Here is a 24,955-nt window from a genome sequence, read left to right on the forward strand (position 1 = left end):
TACAATTGATATTGTGGCAGCACTCTACCATTAAAAAATGCTCCTTTCTCCCAAGTACTGTACTTAATGAAAATAAAGCACAGCCTGTCTCCCAAAGATCTTGTGACAGAGCTTAAACAGCACAGTAGAAACACGTCTTTTAAATTAAACCATTTCAGAAATCAAATAGTAAAAAAGTCATGCTATTTTCTATAGCAAGAAATCCAATTTGCTTTCTAATTCAGCAGTTAAGCTTCTAGAGCCAACAACATTATGTGACTGTACAAAATAGCATGAGACTAGAATTAGAATCTGAAGAACTACAGACTTTGAAACTTCTTGAACATTACATGGTTTAGACTAAGCTCTGTTAGGAAACATAACACCATGAAAAACTGACAAAGTGAAAAATGTTTCCTGTAAGTATCAGGTATACCTTTCCATCAGGTACGTGAAAGCCTGGTTTACTATACTTGAGCCAGATTATTACCTAAAGGAATGCAACTTTTTATTAGCAGGCATAAAATGCAACAGACATCAAGTTTGCAGAACTATTGTATAGAAAGTGATGTAAATCAAAAATTAACTTTAACCAAAAGCATCATTTTGACAAAAACACATTACAATTAACATTAACTATATTGATTGGTCTATAACACTGCACCATTTACCAGTGCAATCTAAAAACATCTGCTGTTCTCTAACTGCTTATTTACGTGGCAGCTTATGAGTTTTCTATGCTAAGTGTTTCTCTTTAAATCACTTTTTCTTGAAAGCTATTGAATGGAGGAAGAATACCTCTATCTATCTTATAATTAGCGCAAGGATGAAAAAGATATCAACAAGATGGCAATAATAAGGCTTTCCAGGAAAGTATGTCTCAATAAAAGGAAGGACTATTAAAATTGCTAATTGTAGCCAAATAATGAAACCATTTTAAAAAATCACAAAAAATAAAATAAAATAAAAATAAAAATGCCTTAGAGGCTATAGATTGGCTTATATTAGCTATTATGTAAAGGCCTGACTAGGAAATTTCATGTCATATAAACTGCTTTGCATCACTACCTTGAGCTTCATATGGTGGAAGTCTGTACTTAGAAGTAGATCAATTTTCTCTACTTGATACTCTGCTTGAAGAAGGAAAAAACAGAGGTAAAAAAAAATCATTATGTAAGCAGAAGATAGGTTTTTCTTCTAAAGAGAAAAAGCTACAGATAATAGGTGTGAGAAAATGATGGTGACTGCCTTTTGCACAGCCACATCTGTCAAGACACATTTTCAATGTAATCACTTGATTTCAGTTCGTGTAAAAGCATAAATTGAGCAATCACCCCCAAAGAAATCAGAAACTCCATCATAAAAAGCAAATGGAATACAACATCCCTACATTCCTCTAATTTCTGTTCTTGCCCCTTGCTCTGCAGTAAGCCGTTTTTATTTTTTATCATCACAGAGGAAATTCACAACAGAGTGTAGGCAGGGGAGCAAGGCTATCTAAGCAAAGACCAAAGTTTGAACAAGGTCAAAATGGGAAATGGGAGAGAAATGGACAATGTAGTCCTTTATTTAATGTGGAAACAAACAAAATGCATTTTAAGAGTTTTGACTAACATTCAATTTATAAAGCAACAATGGTTAGTGGACAAATCTGCTGAAGAGAATGGATTATGACTGCCTGAAAAACTATTGGATATAAATAACTAGGCAATGCACTTCCATCCAGAAAAATCATAAGTATATATTGATGAAGATAGATGTGAATTTAAACTTTCCCAATGTTTTTTACATATGTTATCCAGGAAAACCAATTAGTTCTTAAAGGGCTGTGACCACATAAGTATGAAAAATAAGAAATGAATAATAAATAAGAAAATGAATCTATTTCTGTATAAACATGCAGAGAAGTGAAAAGAGTATAACTTGAAATGTTTACAAAACAGTAGCTAAATACAGTTTGAATGAAAGGATGATGCCTTGGACACCAGGATAGCTGGATTAATATTTGTGCTTTATTTGGAGTGATGATACATTTTTTATTGATTTTCTTCATATCTTATGCTTTTGTTGGCAGTAGTTTTCAAAAAACTGACTACTTTCCCACTTTCTTTCTATATTTCCAGTTTTAAATTTAGTTTTTAATCCCATTATTTTTGAAATTTCCTTAATCCTGATTCATCATCCAATACCATCATCTCCATATTTTAAATGTGTATAATATGACCAGAGTAATGCTTGTGTCTGTCCAATGCATGCAGACAGAGATAGAAAACAGACTTTATGTCCCTGTAAGTGAGAAGAGCAGAAAAGGTGCATCTGTTCATTAAGGGACCTGGTTGTGTCCACAGGTCTTCCTGTGGCACTTAAATTTGAATGACAAAACAATGGCTGTTACAACAGATCTTGCACTGACTTTAGAATTTTGGAGCAAAACTCCTGTCAAATAAATATCCCTTTCTCATATCCCAAACACATGAGCAATATGTCCAGTGGACACTGCTCTCTGGTCTCAGAAAAAATATGTGTTACTTAAGATTTGACAGTATGCTGTACCCCTAGACTACCTAATTGGAGTCAGGCTGTGTACTTAGACAGTACATTTCTGGAAAGCATGAGGACAATGTGTTACTCTTGTTCTCTGTGGCATGGTGATCTGTTTGTGGTAACTTGGTAACTTTTTAGGTAAAAGGGTGTTGGCGTTAGCTGACTGAGAATTAAATAGCCTACAGTAGTCGGGAGCAGCCTCATCATGCTCATATAGTCTAACAGGAAGATGTCTAATAGCTCAGGCCTCTGCTATTTCTTCAGTCACTGAAAGAACCTCTGTAGACATTGAGCACTAAGTGATTTGGAAAAACTTCACACTTGTAAAGCTGTTTAATCTGAGGCTGAGCACTTAGAAAGTGCTCAAATCAAGCCCAAATGTCATTCTGTTGAAGTGGATCAGAAAAGAGAAAGTCTGAGCAAACAGCTTTGAAGGCCAGAGTGCATGTACAGCATTGAGGTTGAACTTGGACATACAGCTGATTTTCCTCTTCAAGAATGTCAAAATGGGTATCCATCTTCTTATAAAGCCCATACAGCACAGGTGCTCTTTTGTAATGGTCACACATTGAACGTGAAATAATTTAATTATTTTTTATATTCTAAATGTCTGTGGTTTGGAACTTTTATATGCTTAATAATAATAGAGAAAGCTTGAATGATTTATATTTTTGCTTGCATAATCTCACAAACAGAGCAGTGTGTAAGATGGATCACAGCAAATGAACATGTACAGAGAAGAGGTGTCATTGTCCTCTGAATGTTTGCACAAAGAAGAGAACTAGTAATAAGAGCCTGTACCTGAGGGATGAGTCACAATGGTAGAAATTAATTTGTTTGGCAGCCTTCATGGGGTAAGACTGAAAGAAAGGACAGGAATATAGAAGTTCCAGTATAATTTTTTCAAAGCAATTTTATTTCCATTATCCTTTGTTCTGGAGGATCAAATCTTGTTTAACCCAATCTTTATCTAAGCAAAATCATTAAAGACTTTAAAGAGGAATTAGGTGCAGTAATAACTGAGCTCAGCAACTGTGATGACATCTGCATCCAATTATTTACATCCAATAACTAGTTTCTAGTTAGTAATATCTAATTAATAGAAGATAAGAATGGCGATGGACAAGAAAACGCAGATGCATGAGGAAGTTTTCATTACATCCATTTGTCCAGTATCTGACAAGAATTAGAAGTTTCTTTTCATGAAAGTTAGAGGAGAAAAGAAAACTGCAGGTGTGAATTTATGTGATTATTCATAGAATCATAGAATGGTTTGTGTTGGAAGAGACCTTGAGGTTCATCTTGTTCCATTGCCCTTTACATGGGCAGAATGTCTAAAGCTCCATTCAACCTGGCAGTTAATAGTTTCATGAATGAGGCATCTACAACCTCTCTGAGCAACATGTTCCAGTGTCTCACCACCCTCATAGTGAAGAATTTCTTCTTAATATCTAACCCAAATCTACTTTGAGTTTTAAATCATTACTCCTGCGCTCCCTGATAAAGAATCTTGTAAGTCCTTTTTCAGTACTGGAAGACTGCTAAAAGGTCTCCCCAGAACCTTCTCTTCTGCAGACTGACCAACCACAAGTCTCTAAGCCTGTTTTCATAAGAGTGTTTTCACAGGACTCCATCCCCCTGACCATTTTCATGGCTCTACTCTGGATCTGGTCTATCAGGTCCAGGTAATTCTTCTGATGGCGACAACAGTGCTGAACACAGTACTCCAGGTGGTGACTTACAAGAGCTGTCTAGAGGAAGAGAATCATCAACTTTGACCTGAAGACCATACTTTTGATGCAGCCCAGGATATGGTTGATTTTTTTGGGGTGCAGGTGCCTCAGTGAGCTTACTGCATACCTTCTTCGCTGCCCTGAGTATCTTGGACTCCACCATTTCAAAGCTGCTGCAGCCAAGGCTGCCCTTCAGGTTCACATTCTTCCTAAGGCTCTTCCTTTTGATAAGAATGAAATTCAGAATAATATCTCCTCATGGGATCCTCTATCACTTGGAGAAGGAAGTTAACATCAGTGCTTTCCAGGAACATCTTGGATTGATCATGTTCTGCTATGTTTGCCCTTCAACAGATATCAGGGTTAAGAAATAAAAATGGGCATATACTTTCACTGAGCAGTGCCTAGCGATGACAGGACATGGCACAGTCTGATATTTCAGATCAAGCAATCTAATGCTGAGAATGTTTTCTTTCCAGATGAATGCTGAACCTGCTGAGACCACAATAATTATTTCTCTAAGCTCAGCTAGAGCCCTAGAATGGATACCCTTTTATCTTTGAAAAGTAAATGGACAGATAGCATTTACTAGGATAGCAAAGAAACAATTGGCACATCTCACTTCTTTTTCCAGTTGAAAGATCCTTCAATATTTTTCTTTACTTTTCCATATTTTATTTTTCTCTATATTTCCTCTTATGTCAGATGGCAAGTCTGTACAGCCAATTTTTATAGTAAAATTCTGGAAGCTAATAAATACATTTAAATATTACAATATCTGGATAAAAAGTTGTACAATTTTATCAATGATGATGATGATGATGATTTTTTAATTCATTAACTGGTACCAGTAGAAAAGAAACCTGAGTACAAAAGTAGTGAAATGAACACCATGCCTGAGAACTTTAGAAGTGCTGTTGTACATTTTTGAGACAGACTAACATCTACAATAGTTTATCTATTTTCACAAAGACTAGATATTTCATGTTTGCTAACAGAATAATTTGGAATCACATAGGAATAAACTATTTGTCAGGAGGGTCTTTGGCATTTCAGGTAGAGCACCTTTCCATTTTTGAACTGAATTTTCACATTTTTTAGATGTTCAAATCACACTGATCAGGAGTTGTATCCTTAGCAAAATTACGTATGTTAGGACACAGAGACAATACAGTCTTTCTGACTGTGAAAGTACAACACAGAGGTGACGTTACAGGAAATGGCACTTGGCTATAAATGCATTGGTTACATATCCAGGTTTCTCTCAGCATACAGGCTAATGTTATCAAGACCTAGGAGGACTTCACTCTTCAAAGTGGATGCCCATGTTTTACCTGCTGGATGGTTCAGTAGAAAGAATACAGATGAGGAAAAGCCTTAATGTCTAACAGCTGGGAAAATGGAGTAAAAGACAACTTTATACTTATTGTTTTTATAACACAATACTAGGCTATAAAATGGGGAATGTGGGTAGAAACCCATGAAGTTAAAAAACATTGTGATTCTATTTAAAACAGACAAACAAACAGACAAACAAACAAAGACTTGAAATAATGCACCTGAACGTTAATGAGTAAATAAATAAAAATTAAGAAATCACTGTGATGTATTCAGCTGGGAAAAAGAGACATATTAGCTCCATAGGAAATAGGAACTGAATGAAGCCTGCTGGGCCACTGATCCATGCGGTATTGCTGGCAAATACATCATATAGCTCCCACTGTGAAATGATTGTATCATCTCTGTTTGAGGCTTATGAAATATGACATCATCCTCATATAATATGTCATGCATAACCCTGATTATCAGATCATTATGATATTCGATGCAAAAGAGAATCTTGAAAAAAAAAAAAAATCCACACCTTCTTCACTTCATCTGCTTACCTACCTGAAAAAAAATTCTAGGATCAGAAAAACAGGCATCTTTGGTCCTCCTGGATAAAAGACAGCAGACAGTTGGGATATTCTTGCTACTACATCTCTTTGTTTTGTTCAAAACATTTGTTTCAAAGTTCAGTTTGTTTAATTAAAAGGCTGAGTTCTTATAGTTTACATTGTGAAATTACTGTGTTCAACTAAATTCATACTAGAAAAATGTTTCTGATCTTTATTCAGGCTTGCTTAAGACTATTCTTAGGTCTGATCTGGTCTGTATGGCTCCTGTAGAAACTTATTTTCATTGTGACAAAATGATTATGTAATTATTTAGATTTCTTACTTGCTTGAATGGGTGAGAGGCATAGCATGCAGCACAACTGATGTTCACTAAAGCATATTAAAGAGCCACATTTTTCACTGCTACAAACATCCTACAACAGTCCAGTCCAAATGAAGCTTAGTTTAAAACACCAGACGTGATAATTTCTGGGATTTTGACCTATTAGCAACAAATTGGAGTGTATCATTGTGAGCAGGTAGTTCCAACCCATCTCTTCCTGATTATATAAAGCTAAAGTGGTTGTCCCTCTGACTCAAGGGAGTCATTAATTCATTTGGTTCTGGAAGCATTAGCATGCCAGACTCTATAGAGTAAGGGACAGAATAAATGAATTGGAGAATGGAAAGTGGGAAAAAAAAAAAAAAAGGAAAAGAGAGTAAAAAAGGAAAGAGAGTCAATAAATATATTAAAGCATATTATTTAAGTACAGAGGAGGGAAACAAGGACAAAAAAAGTTAAATATGATTAGGGAAAAAGAAAAAATGCTAAGAGAAAAAGAAACAGATGAAAGATGAAAGAGTGCACAGTAGTAGAGGGGACAGAAATATTTTGGATTTACCAGTTCATCCTCACAAACCAGACCTCCAAGTTAGCTTTGATAAGGAACTGATTAAATACACTGAATTCATGTTGCAAATTCCACATACTGTGCAGACTCGTAAGAGCACAGAGTTAACTAGTCAGGGGATACAAACAATTAGGTATGAGAAGCTGGAGGGCTAAGACTCACAAAGCTGATGTTAAGCAGTGGAAATCCTTTTCAGACATTAACTGTTCACTCAGCATATGTCACATATCTAATGCATGTGTCTCAAGACTCTAAGACAGCAAGAGTGACATGCAGCAACCAGCATATGCCTGGCACTTTTCAAGTACTGACATACTGAGTGAAACAGCAAGTACAAGGTGAAGAACAGCAGGAGTGTATTAGCATCTTCCATTCTCCTGGAAGCTGAGAGTCAGAGGCATTCTGTAGTTGCCAAAGGCAATATCAGCTTTACACAGGGACTCTACAGTATGCAGCGTGTGCATGATGTACGTTACAGGAGAAACATACTATGTACTCCACACTGGATGTCTAGCCAGGTACCAAAATACTTAACTGACCCTCCACCAGTGTGTACTTTATTTGTTCAAATGTAAAATTGTAGAGCAGCTCGCCAAGTTTCTTCTTACAAACATCCAAGCTGTTACCATTTAGGTAGATAAACTTTCCATCTATGAAGTGGTGTTAGAGGGGATCCTGGGAGCTGCATATTAGTGATAATGGCTTCTACTGATGGTAAAATGCTAGTGTTCATAAAATGATCAGTGAGAGCCTGCATGAGGATGTACTGTTAAGAAGAGTTGACATGGTTTCGGTAAAGTGAAATCTTGCCTCAGTAACCACAGAAAGAGTGATAGGAGGTGCCTGGATAGAAGGAATTTGTGTCTATAGTATATTTGTTTGTTGTCTTTAACTTTTCCTCTCAAAAGACTTTGATATGATTCTGTGTTAAAGGTTATTAAAGGACACTGCACATATTCTTCTAGAAAACATTCTCTTCTGCCACTATCATAAGCAGAACACTGGGCCTTCTACATACTCTTTTGTCACCCGAGGGTCAGATACTACCTTGGGAAACATATCCATCTTTCAGTAAAGTCCCACAGCATGAGGTGATTAGGCTTTCCATTCATTTATAGATTCCTAAACTGAGGAACATGTAACATACACTGATAGAATTGACTTAATAACAAAATGCAACCAGTGGTGATGATGCTGAGGGATGCTAGGATAAAATGAGTTAAAGAACAGCATGGTTCTTATACAGACCCACTGAAATGCAGCATGGCCAAGAATGACTGTGTCCTCATCATTATACCTGTAACTACAAAGTCATGAGTGACTCATACTGGTGCATCAGAGACTGCTAAGCTCAGATCAACTAGCAGTGGAGTGAGGTCGGATGGAAATTCAGAATGTTTTTATCTCCTAGGCATGTACTATGGTCTACAAATGTTTGTTCTACAATCTCTAAGCCCAGAGCTGTTTTTGCTACGTTCTGATGAAGCAGAGCTGACAGCGTACAGGAGTTGTATGACATTTTTTGACTGCAGTGTAGATACTGTATAAAAACTGAAACACAAAAGGAGGTAAAACCACTGAGATCACTCACTATATCTGTAATTTATCATGTACCCCTCTCCTCCTTGCCCTCACTTTAAAATGCAGATAGGAATGTGAAAATATCACTTTGTTGTTTGAGACAAAGCACAAAATAGCCCCTGAAGTTCTTTTCTGGTACTTTTCCTGGAACAAATTTGTATCACATTTGCTGGCAACTGATTTGCTAAAAACCAGGAGCAGTTACACTTAGAAAAAATAGACTCTATCTCAAGAATAACAGTATTGATTTCCAGCTTCATTAAAAATTATTCTTGTCTTACTGAACCGTGGCAGTGAACAATAATTGGCTTAAGTTCATGCTAGTGCCTAACTATTCAAAAGAACTTTATGTTTCTATAAATTTTATGTTCCATTCCCTGACATGGTGGATGTATCCACTTTCAAATGGCAGCATTCTATAGTGCTCAAAGAAATCCTTTTATTTAATAGCAAAATAAATAAAACTTGTGAGCTGTTGTATACGGAAGACAAAATGATGCCTTCTAGAGAGGAGATTCTCACAATATGTGGAGAAATAAAAGGACTTCAAAAGACATACTCAAATTAATCAAGTTGCACAAAACAAACCCATAGATAGGGGGCTCTGCAGGACAGGAGATAGAAGAGTCTAATTTGCCAGTACAGACTTCATAAATCTAACACGATCTTTTTGTGCTCATGTCACAAGTACAGTAAACCTTGTCCCTCCGCTCAGATGATAAATGGTGATAGATATTCCCCTTAATGCATTTATGGATATTTTTTTTCTTTAAAATCCTAAATAATTTATCTGTAGGTATTGTAAATAAGACAACCATTCAACTGATTAAAAGACAACTGCACCATATAGCCAACAATTTTTTGTTGCCATGGTTTAAAGTAAAAGGGACCCTCAATCTGCTTATATATATATATTTAAATAAAAATCTTTGCACCCTTTTGTAGATGTAGTTTTACTGCTCTGCATTTTACAGTGTGTTATCAAGAACCTTAGTGATGCTCTGCACTGTTGCTGAGGACAACGACAAATCTAGGACACTAAATGTTTAAAATCACTTCTCAGACTGCAGCAAATGCTCTTTAAACCTAAGGTTGGTGCTGCACAAAAAATAAAGGAGAAGTAGGCACGATCTGCCTGTTTGACTCTTATTAATGAATCTCCTTTTCTGAAATTCCAAGAGCTAACTGTGTTGGCACTGAGACACTTAGTGACCGCGTGACACAGCAGCATCAAGTCCACCCCAGATGAGCTCATATAGTACATGAACCCATCCCACTCAGTACCATCATTTATCTTGCAAGTCATCAGACACCTGAACTAAATTATTCTGTAAGTTGTTCTTCACTCAGTTCTGTGCCAACTACTACCTCACTCAATTTTTCCCAACTTTAACAGTTCTATATCATTTTGACTCCCAAAAGCATCACCTCATTATACTTCATCAATATTTGTGCCTACTTTCTACCTTTTCTCTTTTCCTCTCTTATTCAACATCAGTGCATCTGTTTGTCTACAGCCGTTCTCAGCCTGACCTCTCCTTGCCCACTGTCTGAGCTACCTTTTAAATTACTCACACCTCCCAGTCTCATAGCTCTCAGTCAGGATTTTGCTTAGCATGTTAGCCTTTCTTATGTAGCCAAAACATTATCTTCTGCCAGAGTGGACCACCTCCCAATGGATACACTTTCTAAATGATGATACACATTTCTGACATCTATTTTTCCTCTATGACTCTCCAACATGTCACATCAAATTCTTAAGACCAAGCTGTGTTTTTCTCCTTTTATTAATGTTTCCTCTCCAACTTTCCTTCAAGCTAATGTTTAAGCTATCAGTTAATCTGCCTGAGGGATATCTCCTTCTCTCTGTGCTCTCAAAACATAACAAATCTCATCAGCTCTGTAGGATCCAGGAAGATTCAGGTTGCTTGGTTTCTTGAATTGCTCAACAGGTAGGACTGTGCTATCCACCCACCTGAGCCTCAAGCTGATATTCTTTGTGGTTGTCAAACTCCCATTCATGTCATGAACAAGCACGTCTTCTGGGCAACAGATCAATCTTCTCCATCTGGATATCCTCCCCTCTTCTGATCAAGTGGCAAGAAATTCCTTCCATCCCCGACCCAAACACTTAACTCTGTCTCACTCCTGCTGAAGAAAGCAGATATGGCAGAAAGGCACAGAAAGGGAAATTTAGATGGTAAAAAAAAACCCACACCAAACAGTGCACAATAAAATGATTTTTTCTTAATCAATCTTAAAATGATTAGTTTATTGGTATTATTTTAAGTTATAATGCATACCTAAAAAGCAGAAAATATTTGTTGCAAATGTATTTAAATATGCATAATCTGCTGTGATATTCTTTCTTTCCTCTGTGTAGTGTGTGTCTTTCATAACTTTCCACAATAATTCAATTTTTCCTTTTTTTTTAAAAAAAAAAAAATCTTGAAATCTGATTACTTTATCAGATACATATTAATGCATCTTGTGTACCTCCTTTCCAATTCCTTTCCAATTCTTTTGTCTTCTAGAAAAAAACATACTCTAAATAACACATATAAACCGTCAGATAGATAAAGGTATAAAGAGGAAGTACAAAGTAAATAGCAACAACAAAGTAGAGAAAAGCAACTGAGCAGGCATTTAATATTTGGAATATTGATAAGAACCTTGACCACTTTGCTTCCTAAAGCTTGGAGATAGATGATTGCTTGTATATTACTTTATCCAGCAATTTGTTAAATGCCTGGGTTGCAGAGTGGGGAGGCATCTTAGGAAGAGCATAATGAGGTAGAAAGATTGCTTAATACATTTAAATAAATGATTATTCAAACCACAGGAAAAAGATGAGAGAAAATCCATTTCCTGGCTAAGGAGATATTGGTTGCTTAAGGACAGGAAACAGACAGTTTAAAAGGGGATGAATTTTGCTAGCACTTTTCTCACTGACATGCACATGTTACAATGCTACATGTTTTGATGGTCTCCTATGCAGAAACTTTCAGTTGCAATATTGCAGACCACACAGAGTGATTCAACCACTTATCAGCATCACTTGATCTATCAAGAATTACCTTGAAGTAACTCCTTTTCATTTTGTATAACTTTGACTGCATTTTATGACAGGAATTACTCTTTTATGGTAGTTGATAAAAAAATCCTATTTCCCACCGACGTTAAAGCAATTCTCATTTATAACCAATTACACTTGCTGAGTGTCCACTCAATCCCACTGCATAGGTTGTTGATAAAGATGTAGAAAGTACCAATCCCAAGACAAACCCAGGTGGGATAACACTTGTCACCAGTCTCCACATGGGCATAGAGCTGTTGGCCACAACCCTCTCTGGCTGTGACCAATTCTTTATTTCTCCAACTCAGAGATAAGAATGCAATCACATCAAAGGCTTTGCAGAAGTCCAGGTAGATAGCATCATTTGCTTTGCTCACTGTCATTCCATCACATAAGGACACCAGAATGACTATAACTTTTTGAAAATCCATTAATTCGTTCGACAGGATTTTGAAAACTGACCTTTATCATAATTACTTAGAATTTTCTTTAAAAAGTTGTAGCTACAATTGTTTTTTCCACCCAGTGTAACAAGGTGCTTTCTAATGAAACAAAACAAAACAAAACAAAACAAAACAAAACAAAACAAAACAAAACAAAACAAAACACACACAAACACACAAAACCAACTTATATCAGTGACCTGCTGCATTTCTGTCATTACTGAAGATAGTACAGGATGAATTCTGGACAGGATTACATCTGCTTTTAAGACCCATACTGTTCCCCATAGAAATGTGCATCGTATCAAACTAAAGCGAAAGTAAAGAGCTTTCCAGATGCACATTAATTAAGCCTTGTTATCAGTCAAGCAGACTATACTACCTGGAAAGAAGAAGCTGATTTGCACCTCATGATACAGTTCAACAGAAATCAAATATCCATTCGGATGAGTTGATATGCATTCACTGTAGTGGAAAGACCTCTGGCTTACCAATGAATGTGACATACATACACTCAGGAATCATTTTGTTTTGTTTTGTTTTGTTTTGTTTTGTTTTTTAATATCCACTTGCTGAACAACACAGGCAAGCACAGCTAGGAAAAACACTATGAAACTATTTCTGATTATCTGATTACATTGTCTCCCTTCACCACAGTCTTGGACAGTGCAAAATTGATCTGAAGTACAGATCACGCAGCAGTCTCGATAAGGAATACAAAAAAAGAGAGGTACAATTTCTGTCATGTTTTTTATTTCTCTTACACCTTTTGACCTTGTATAAGCAGGCTAAGTTCAGTTAATTGCAGAAATTTCCTAGGAAACACTGATGACAGAAATAATAGGTAATTATTCCTTTCTCATATCTGGCTATTCAAAACTGGCACATCAGAGCAGATTTCTGTGGTGTGTGTCGAAGATTGTACTAGCCTACCTATCTCTGACATCTTTCAAACTTTATTTTCATTATGCAGGAACCAAATAAAATCAATTTCTTTTCAAGTCTGTAAGAAAAGGTGTTTTATATTTAAAAAAAAAATGAAATTGGAACAATTGGATTACAGGGTAAAACTGCACACATAACAATAGATTTGAGGCTTGGACATTCATTGCAGGATTTGTGCAGTCAAGTGCGTAATCCATGTTAACATCTCATCTCTGAAATGTTGATCCTGGTTGGAATCAAAGTTTCTAGAAGAAGGATTCACTCCTTCTTATTTTCAACCTGATTATTTGGCTTAGAAAATAACTGCTTTAAACAAGAGACTTCATACTTGTCTGGATAAATTCTGTTCCAATTTTTATTTTGGCCACAAGTCAAAGATAACAGCTGTACACTTGTGGGTTCACTGAACTTTACGTGCTTGTTGGCTGCATCACCAACTAGAGGGAATAACCAATAATTAGAACATTTCAGGTCATCTTGAGAAGAACAGAGTTTTGCAGTGTTTGGAAAGGTCATGTGACCTCTTTTTCAGTGTTCCCAAATGTAGGACTGTCAACCATAGAGCACAGAGCTGAATAAACAAATAAAACAACCATTGTTGTTGCGAGAACAGGGGAGAAACAAACAAACAACAACAACAACAAAACCAACAAAAAACAACCCACAAAACCCACCACAAAACAAGAATCTAAATCTAGTGATTAACACTGTTCAGAGATTTAAATCACATACAGAAATTTTTAACTCTGGACCTTCACAGTAGACCCAAGCAATATTCGTTGAACTCAACCATATATTCTTTGTATATAGACAGCCCTGGTCATAATGATTTGCAGCACAGTGTTGAAAGCTTTGGCTTCTTTCTTTCATTTTCCTTCTTTATTTTTATTTTTATTTTTATTTTTTTTAAGTTAAATCAATACCTGTTTACATAAATATATGTTCCTGTTTTCTATTTGTTCCTGCAACAGCATTTATGTCTATCCACTGACAAGAAAAACAACAATAAATGTAGTAGGGTGAAAGCAGAAAGAAGAAAATAGAAATGGTTCACATTAAATGGTTTTTGGTGTGTGTATTTTTTTCCTCTCTGTTAGAAGTGTAAATCTTTTTGGGCACTTTGGGATTATTATAAAGAAAAATAAAAGGTACCTATCTTTGAAAAATCTAAATGATAAGATTGCACTTTTCTTGTTGCTAACAGCATACATCCCTTCTACTATGGAATGGAATGAAAATTGGTTTTGTGTTGCAACTTTTAATCTCCGAGAATCCTTAAGCTGTTTGCAGAAGCTGTATCTAGTAGTTTTAGATGGGCAGTTAATTTGACAATATTGGACAACTTATGAATATTAGAAAGCATTCACATGTCTGAAGGATTGAATGATAAGATGTGAGTTCTTGCAAGGATGCTGCAGTTATTCCTTCGTCACTACAAATCAGCCTTGAGAGCTGTCAGTTACAATTGGTGTAGCACTAGAGACAGTGAAGTGCTTAAACATCTGCACATCACTTGATACTACAAATGATGGTCACAGAAATCAGTGAGAAGGACTATCCCCTCAGTACCTCTTGCTATGGATATGCAGTCCATCCATGTTCTGCTATGGATATGTGGCATATGTTGAAATTCTAGAGTGAGGATCTGCAAAATGCAGAGTGCTGTGGATTCCTCACCCAGAACTCACATAATTCTCAGAGGTTAAAATTAAAGTATTTATTCTATGTCATCCAGTCCAACAATTCAGTCTCTGACATCCCATAGGAATGCCTAACCCAGTAGGGTACTAAACAGTTGAGAAACTTGAAGTGTACCAGTCCCTCCTGTTGCACCTAATTACTTGTCATATTAACAGATATACTCCAGAACAGTCATCTTAGAATCAAAGAATCATTTCAGTCAGATGGGTCATCTAGAGTCCAGATTCCCTGCATTAAACAGGGACATCCACAGCTAGATTAGGTTGCTTAGAGTCTGATCCACCCTGAGCTTGAATGTCTCCAGGGACAGGCATACATTACCTCTCTGGGCAACCTGTTTCAGGGCTTCACCAAGCTTACTGTAAAAACTTTCTTCCTCATATCCAATGTAAATCTCCCTCTCCTTTACTCTGAAACCATTTGCTTTTGTCTTGTTACATTCTAATGATTCCATGTAATCATGTACTGTACTAAGGACTCCACATATGGACACAGTACACCAGGTTAGGCATCAACACCACAGACTAGAAGGTCAGGAACACCTCCCTTGACCTGCTTATCTGATCTTTCATTTCCTGTAACCAAAAGTAATGCTGAAAGTAGTCATTGTCCCTCCATAAATTATTTTTTTGAAATGGAAAAATTTCCAAAGGACTGACACATCTACGCTGGTTGAAATATGTGACAATCTGGTAACTCATCTAAGAATGGAAAGTCTTTGGATTAAATCCGTCTGAATCTGGCAGAACAGCATGTTCATATTGATCTCCCATTTCACACGGCAGATCCCAGGCCTACCAGCTGTTCTGACTGATTAGGATCACATTTATTTTGATCATAAATTCCAACACTGTTGAAACTTGAAACTTACACATGTATTCCTGCGTTTTTTTGTTGTTTTTTTTTTTTTTTTTTTTTTTTTTTTTTTTTTTCAAAAAATATTTTTCCATCAAATGAAATTTCCCACTTGAAAACTACTGGGCAGTTCCATTAATGACAACTATAATCTCTCTGCTCTCTCTCTTTTTTTTTTTTTCTCTTTTATAAGGAGGCTAACACAGTGCTGACAAATCATACATATACTACTTGCAATGGCAGAATTAAATCAATTGTTTACAAGATAGTACTAAAATGAACATATTGGGATATACATTCTGCTGTCATGTTATTCCATAAATTTCTTCTATATTTCTTTTTATTCCTATAAATAGCATTATAGCATTTAAAATTGTGGTAGAGTATATGTTTTTGGGTATAATACATGATTGCTCTACTCTAGTAAAAATACTGGCTCCACAAACACTATAAAATGTACAGAAATCTGATAACAAATCCCTGAAAGACATGTTCCCAGACTGCTCTGGGGACACTTTACTCTCAGTCCATCACCTGATGTTTTTTTTTGAGTGATAAGTCTCCAATACAGTGAAGAACTGAGCTGATTGTATATGGAAGAGTTCAGCAGTGCAATTCCTCCCAGTGTCTCTGAGATGAGCTTTCGTCTTCTCTGCTGGTTTATTTTTTAACCAACTGAAAGTGAATAACTATTCATTAAGAACTGAGGGGGAGATAGGAGGGAGAATGAATCTGGATAGGAATAGGCAAAACAACAAATAAATACATCTAAGGCAGCCAATTCCATTTAGTCGCATTAGTCTGCCTTGTCCAGCTTTTAAACAGCAGTTTCTAGGTGCCTGCTTGTCTACAAATCCTTGATAAGAGGATGGGAAAATTAGTTTTGCAGAAGTCTGTCAGTCTTTCAATAATATTTATGCCTAAGACTCTTTTGAAAGCCCTCTTGAACAGCAAGGAAGAGGGACAGTTGCTCACTAACCTCTGTAAAAAACAAAATGAGGAGAGCAAGAGATTTGTGCAAATTAATTTTATGTCCTGAGACAACTCTAAAAAGCTCAACCTATGCAATTAAATTTGATATTGAGGTTACTGAAGAAGAGACAACAGGATGCCATCAGGATATAATGCTAATTTTTATCAGATCCTGGAGCCTGTGTCTCAGGGCATACCTTTATTACTCATATTAGTTAGGCCTATTAGTAAAACAAGTGACATTGTGCCAGAGGTATAACAGCTCTGTCTGCTGAGATGTCACTGACTTATACTGACAACACAACAGTTGAAAGTGCTGCAATGGATGCAAAGGCTTTAATTCACTGTAAAGGAAATGAATCACCTTTGATTCAGTCTAGAACACTACATGCCACTAATACCTAAGTCACAACTTTAGTCTTACACAGTTTTCCTTAGTGCAAACTGCATGTTTAGAGGTAGTATATATTGTATAAAGAAACAACTACCATTAAAACCAGATAGACTCCCCTGCTAGAGGCAGTAGAAGGGAAATATTGTAAATAAAACTCTGCCAGCACTTTTATCAGGGGAGAAGTACTGTTCTACAGTCAATCACTTATTCATTTTACTTTATATTATCAGTTTTACATTATATTTATTTTATTTTTCTAAGCATTGCCTTTTTTCCTGATTCTGCAATAACTATAGAATTTGTTTTTTACAAACGTTGAGATATGTTCATGACTTTTAACTCAGCTGAAAAGATTAACTGAAACACTGTTCTCTTTGAAGTTAGCATCCAAGCTGCAACAAAACTTGAGTGAAAGATGATTCCACCAAAAGATTGGAGTACTTTCTGATTACTTTAAAAGGGCAGGGTAATTTATTACCAACACAAAATATACTTAAGCCGTGGTTTATATTTTCTTATGGCCTGTAAATTAACTAGCATACAGCAAGGTATTCTGGTTATTTTTAGTCACGAAAAGCTGCAGCTAGTTTATATATAGTCTGTTAACGACAAAGTACAAATCCTGTGAGGGGAAGTTATCTGTTTCTAAATTGCCTTGCAAAAATGAGAAGAAAAAATTATGAAAAAAAAAAGGATCAAAATGGCACAAAACTAACTAAATGTGTAAAAATAATTAAGCTATGATCCAGGGAAGGTATTCTAAACTTTATAGAAATGAGCTTTTGAACAACCATTGCATAGAATCAATGAGATTTAAATCCTAATCTCTGATATGGCACTTGTAAAACTTATAAACTCATGTATGTGCATGTTTACAAGAGGAAAACTCTTGATTTATGACCTAGGAGATTATTTGCAGATCTACATAAAACATTTGTATCTCAAACCTATAAAAACATAACCAGGAGGAACAGATTTCATGGGTTCTTAATATTCTCATATATTTGTGTATATATTTAAGAAGTCAGGAAATAGGGCAAATTTACTAGTCCTCTAGGACTAAAAAGTTTTAATGGTCCTGAAATTAGTATTTTTATATCAAGATGAAAAAATTTAAAAATAAACAAACAAAATCAATAAAAAGTGAAAAATGCACAATTGTTTTCATACTTCAACCACTAAGAAAATATTCTGTGTAATGAAGGAGACACTCTAGTTCAAACCTGCAGTATGTCCCCTTGTTATTTCATTAGGGTATATGTAAACAATTTTAAATGCATTTCTTTGTTTTCATCAAATAATATATATTTTATTTTTATTATTTTTACTTTTATTTTTATTTTTATTATTTTTACTTTTATTTTTATTTTTATTTTTATTTTTATTTTTATTTTTATTTTTATTTTTATTTTTATTTTTATTTTTATTTTTATTTTTATTTTTATTTTTATTTTTATTTTTATTTTTATTTTTATTTTTATTTTTATTTATTTCAGTGACAAGACAAACTAAATCAGGAAGGCTTCACTTCAGTGATTTTACTAGTGATGTCTTAGACTGTGGAAAAACTCTCCATAAGTGCTACAGAAACAGATGCTCGATTACTTAAACTCGAGACTGACCAAATCATAGTAAATTCTGAATGTCAGATCCTGACATCTCAAGTTCTCCGAACCCTCCTGTGCAAAGGTGCAGTGTAGGCTGGTGGCTGGCTAAGAGCAACAGAGAATCTCAAGGGGTCTGTCAGAGCAAGGCCAGAAAGTCAGGTCTACCGCAGGACAGGGACACTGGAGGCACCTGAGCCACCCCAGCCCCACTCATTGGGCATCTCCCCAAGGATGGGGAGGGGATGCAACCTAGACTTGCCAGTTGCCTACCTAAATAGGGCCCATGGCCAGGCAGGGCAGGGTTCTGGCTACACAGGGGCTAATGAACCTTGGGGCTGAAATGGGGTCCTGAGCAGTGGGCAGGGCTGGAGGAACTGCTGGAGTGGCAGGGCAGGAACAGCAAGGACTGTGAACTGCCTCTGGGCTCTGCTGTTGTGTAACTCGCAGTGCATTTTCTGCCCACACACACTTGAATGGATGTGAATCAAGTGAAAAACAGAAAGCTACGGCTCAGATTCTTTTTGTGCACTGGTGTGAATAATCGACACCATGAATTTACAGGAAAAAGTCTTTTTTTCCTCTCTTTTGTTTACATACAGCAGCAGTGAATGCCAGTCTGATGTAATGTTGGCCCCTTGCAGTCTGTCAGTTTCTAGTTCCACCTCAGTGCCCTCACTAGGAAATATATTTTTATCCACAACCCTCATGTTCTGGACTGTTTGAATCTTCCCATTTAGAAAACAATATTTAGATCCTTCTGGTCATCGGAAGACCAATGTTAGCTTAGTTTGAGGCAACAGGTATCTTCCATTTGTAACTCAGAGAGAAGAGAAATTACACCCATACCTCCCCTATGATTATGAACTATTCTTTCTAAAATTCTCCACTTTTTATTTAAAAAAGTACCTTTAGAAAGTGTTGCTGAAAACTTGTCCACACATCAGCAGGGAATCCCTTATATGCACAGTTTTGTTTACCAGCTCCTCATGTATTGACAGATTCCCTATCTTGTCTTCATATCCAGGGCATTAAGCAGTAGATCACATTTAATGGATTCTGACATGTCTCAGTAGCTGGTACCTCCTATAGTGACAGCCCCAGAGACAAACACAAGACGGTGACAAGGTTTAACATCTCTGTGTTTAATCACTAGAGCTTGCATAATTCCTTCACCTACTTGACATAATACCGCTTGTGTGATAAATAATATGCTTAATTAAAAATCAAAATGTATAAACTTGTTTCACAGTAATTTTGGAAAATGCTTTTATGTTATGTTCTATACATTTTACTTGTTAATTGCATGTGAAACCTTTTGTTCTCACCTTGCTTGATCTTTGGCATTATAAATATCTGGGATCAAAGAAGCCAAGGGTTTTTGTAACTTGGGCAATTATTTGGCAGTCCTGCCTCACAATAGTATTGTGAAAGTAAACTTTACTGAGATGCTTTAAGAAGAATACTTTGATATCACCTGTAAAATTAAAACTTTTGAATTCATTTCTATTTTTTGAGGAACTTGGGGAAGAGATGATTTGTCTGTTATTGTCCAGAGCTTGTACTAATCAGTGGCAATTTTCAGTGGGTCAAGAAATGGCACATTACAGTATCTCTTAACAGAGCAGAGGCACCCAAATCAATTCCTCAAAAGGTGGGCAAGAAATTCTGAAATACATTGAAGCTGATTGCATAGAATTAAGACTACTGACATTTCATTTTTATTTATTCTTTTAACTTTAAAAAATAGATCTCCCACTCAACTGGAATCTAACTTCAAAATGTGACATTTAGTTTTAAATGGTCAAAATGTCCCCCAGTGTTAACACTCATCATCTTTCCACTATTAAGTTATTAGTAAAACATCTGTTTTAGAAGAAGTATTTAAAATCCTGCTATGAGAAAGTATGGTATCCAGTTGTTTAAAACACATTATTTTTCTTTAAGATTCTTCTGGAAATACAATATAATCGTAATATGTATACATATCTAAATATATATGATAGCTGGAAAAATCTATTTATAACTTTGGAACTATCTTGAAGCAATTAAAATACCCACTAAATAGAAATGTTCAGCTTTTTGTGTGAGAGAGTACAGAAATAAAGTACACCTCTGGTTGCACAGTAAAAAAAATCAGTGTAATCATTCAAGCAGTATCATGATCCTTAAAAGATCTGCCCTCTGATGTCAGCGATAGGGCCCAAGGTGTGCTGGGGAAGAGTGAAGTGGGAGTTAGAGAAAAGGTCTGCACGAGAGGGCAGTAGGCATGGAACAGGCTGCCCAGTGCAATGGGTATGGCCCTGAGCTGCCACAGCAGAAGGACTGTTTGTGTTTGGCTGTTTTTTTGTTGAGCCAGAGGTTGAACTTGATGACACTTGTGGGTCCCTTCTAACTCGGAATATTCTATGATTCTATGATTCTATGGGCTGAAGCCAATGGAATGAGGTTTAACAAGGCCAAATGCCGAGTCCTGCACTTCGGCCACAACAACCCCAGGCAGCGCTATAGGCTTGGGGCGGAGTGGCTGGAGGACTGTGTGGAGGAAATGGACCTGGGGGTACTGATTGATGCACGGCTGAACATGAGCCGACAGTGTGCCCGGGTGGCCAAGAAGGCCAACGGCATCCTGGCTTGTATCAAGAATGGTGTGCTGAGCAGGACTAAGGAAGTCATCCTGCCCCTGTACTCGGCATTGGTGAGGCCTCACCTCGAGTACTGTGTCCAGTTTTGGGCACCTCAGCACAAGAAAGATATGGAGGTACTGGAGCAGGTCCAGAGAAGGGCAATGAGGCTCGTGAAGGGCTTGGAGAATCAGCCCTATGAGGAGAGGCTAAGGAAGCTGGGGCTGTTTAGCCTGAGGAAGAGGAGACTGAGGGGAGACCTTATTGCCGTCTTCCAGTACCTGAAAGGTTCTTACAGTGAGAGTGGGGCAGGTCTCTTCTCACTAGTGACAAGTGACAGGACGAGGGGAAATGGCCTCAAGTTGCGCCAGGGCAAGTTTAGGTTGGATATTAGGAAGAACTTCTTTACAGAAAGGGTGGTTAGGTACTGGAATGGGCTCCCCAGGGAGGTGGTTGAATCGCCATCCCTGGATGTGTTTAAGAGCCGTTTGGATGTGGTACTCAGGGATATGATTTAGCAGAGGTTGTTTTTTTTTTTTTGTTTTTTTTTTTTGTTTTTTTTTTTTCTTAGAGATGGGGTACTGGTTAGGCTGCGGTTGGACTTGATGATCTTCAAGGTCTTTTCCAACCTGGATAATTCTATGATTCTATGATTCTATGATTCTGTGATTGTATTAATACATTTGTCATTAACACAATATTTTTTTCCACTAGTGAGGTGAAAACTATATTTCGTAGCAATTTACAGCACTTTTTAAAAAGAGACAGGAATACATGCAAAATTTCAGGAGTAAAAAGTCCACTTGAGTTAGTTGTAAATACAAGTCTTCTGCAGATCATTAATAAAGCAATAGTTGTTAATACATGATTGCCTCATTATAACTGTGACATTCCAACTAATTGTTTCAGCACCTTTTGAATTGAACAAATTTTCTTTTGACATTCTTTATTGTGCCCTTTATATTCTCTTGTAAAAGGGAAAAGCCTCTAATCTACTTGAAAAGGAAACAAGTAGGAGCATTGCAGGTCCTATTGTTTTCAAACAAGTGAGTAGATTTTCTCTTTTAAGAAGAAACCATAAGTAGTATAAGCCATATTTTCCCTCATGTGAGAGTAGCCATGTATTTTTCAGCATCTGAATATATTTCCAGATTTCTGAACTGCCCTTACCACGCTAGGTTCTTTAATAACTATTACGTATCAGCCAGCCAGAAGAAAATCATAAAAGGAGCCATATCACTGAAAAATTGTAGTTATATTTGCACCTATGCTATGTGATCTGCTGTTCCTTTTCAGTCAGGATTTGAAGCTGATAAATGAAATAATTAACTGTAAAAATACAAGCAATAATAAATTCTCTTCCTTCTAGTTTCAGCTTGTGTATATACATTTGTGAGCACTATCATAACAGCAGCACTTGAAATGGAAGTTTTTTATTTCTTTAAATGCATCTTTCTTCCCACTATTCCCAACTGGCAGACAGTGAAAATAAATATTTGAACTCTTGGAGTGGAATATCATTGACTTGTTTCAACATCTAGACATTCATATAACAATCAAAGGTATATTTGGTGTCAGTTTCAGTAAGAGCTACTGATTAAAGATGGATGTGCTGTGAAGTTTGGTCCAAATGAAAGTTGCTGTGGAATTGCCGGTTGCAGCAGTATACATATCTCTCAAGAGAAAAAGACTTTCTATTAATATTTTGCAGTAGATTGCTGAATTAGAGTATAGCTCAATTTCTCCACAAAATAAGACAATCAGTACATCTAATTAACTTCTGCCATGTTATGCCTCTGCCTCTTCTACCTCATCTAAACCTAATCTTATCCTCCTTTCCTCTGATGGTGGTTAAAAAATGATCAACTATAATGAAGATTGTTCACAGCCGTATTTTAATGCAGGATATTTGTAGCAAGCCCTGACCAAGATGCAGGAATGCCTATCCCTTAACAAGAGCTTTCTGCTGCCTTTTTATCCATCCTGAATACATAAATGCATGCCTTTGTTAAAATATTAATTTTCAGATTGGAATGATAAGCATGCATAATTCAGGAAACATTGGATTCAGTCCCCTTATGCACGTAAGTAAATGATTACTGATTATTTTTCATGGTCACATGATCTCTGGTTACTTTTTCACTGAACTTTCTCTTTCGACATAAAAGATAGATGATACTTGAAGAGTGAGCAGATGCTAGTTTTTTTTTCTTTTATCCTTAGTATTTGATGTGTGGCCTCAGGCTTTATTTGCTGCACACTATTCAAATGTCATTCTGACGATTGAATTATTACTTTCCACATGGGTATTTTCTATGGCATCTATTATTACTGCATCTGAATGCTTCAGAAATGAGCTGTTAACCATCCTCTACCTTGCCTCTGGAAGCTTTTTATGGAGCCAAGCCACTAGCTACCTCCTCAGTGGTGGTTAATGTCTTCATCAAGGTCCTGGGCAATGGGATAGAAAGCACCTTTATTAAATTTTCAGATGACCCTAGTCTCAGAAAACTAGTTAACATGGTGGAGGGCAGGGCTGCCATTCAGCTGTAACTTTAGTAGTACAGGTTGGAGGAACAAGGAAAGAGAAATTTCCAGAAACTCAGTGAAGGTAGACTGATAAGTTCTTCATCTTACACAGAATAAGTCCATGTAGTTTATGCTAGGCCTGAGTGGCCAGACAGGTGATATGCAGAATAGAGCTCAGTGAGGTTAAGTAATCCTGGTGATCTAAGTAAACATAAATTAGCAGCATGGACTCCTGAAGATGAGTGCAAACCATGTATAAGATGCATTGGCAAGATGATAGTCAGCACTTCAACAGAGTGTGTGTAATTATTTCCTTGTGCTGCACCCTTTAGAAGTCTGGAGCACTATGTCCAGATTTGAGCTCTTCAGTACAAGAGAAATGTTGACAAAGTGGAAGGGATTCTGTCCAGAGTTACTAAGATGCCTGTTTCAGTGACAGAAAGAACCAGATGGATCTGTGTTTCTTTAGTCTGGAGAAGTGAAGGTTAAGCACAGATCCAATCTTTTCATTTTCTAAAAGGACTTCTACAGAGAATACAGAGCTGGACTACCAGAGGTTTGCAGTCAAGGACAAGAGGCAATAGTTATGGACTGTAGAAAGGAAAACTCTAGCTGAATAAAATTTCTCACAGTGAAGTTAGTTAAGCATTGGAAAATGTGGCTAGCTAGAAACACTATCCTTGAAGATTTTTAGAACTGAGTTGGACAAGGAACAAAGGGAGTAGACTTTAACACTGCTTTGAACAGGGATGTGGACTAGATGACCTGAGAATCCATCCTACCAGAATTATTTTGTGATTCTGTGATTTCCAAATAATTTTCCATCACTACTGCAATAAAAGAAATGCTAGATTGTGCTTTAGGGTGAGAACAAAAAAGTTTGACTCTGCAGTCTTGTAAAGACAGCATTTATTTGGAGAAGGGTTTACTGGGTTTACTTCTCATGAAGAGTGCTCCTCTAGAATAGCACTGAACATTATACAAACCTTAATATCCTTGGATGGAACTTGCAAAAATGAATGCAGTGGGAATAACAATGTGTTATAAACTGCAAATAAAGATCCGTATTAAATTCAGTTATTTTAAGCAGCTTTAATTTGGAGAAGAGATGCTACCTCTGGTAAGGCAAACAGGTTATTAGCAAGTGCTTCAAAAAGTATTTCTTTCTGCTACAGAAAATTTCTCAC

This window comes from Excalfactoria chinensis, chromosome 1, assembly GCF_039878825.1.
Source record: "Excalfactoria chinensis isolate bCotChi1 chromosome 1, bCotChi1.hap2, whole genome shotgun sequence".
In the NCBI taxonomy this organism is placed as follows: Eukaryota; Metazoa; Chordata; class Aves; order Galliformes; family Phasianidae; genus Excalfactoria; species Excalfactoria chinensis.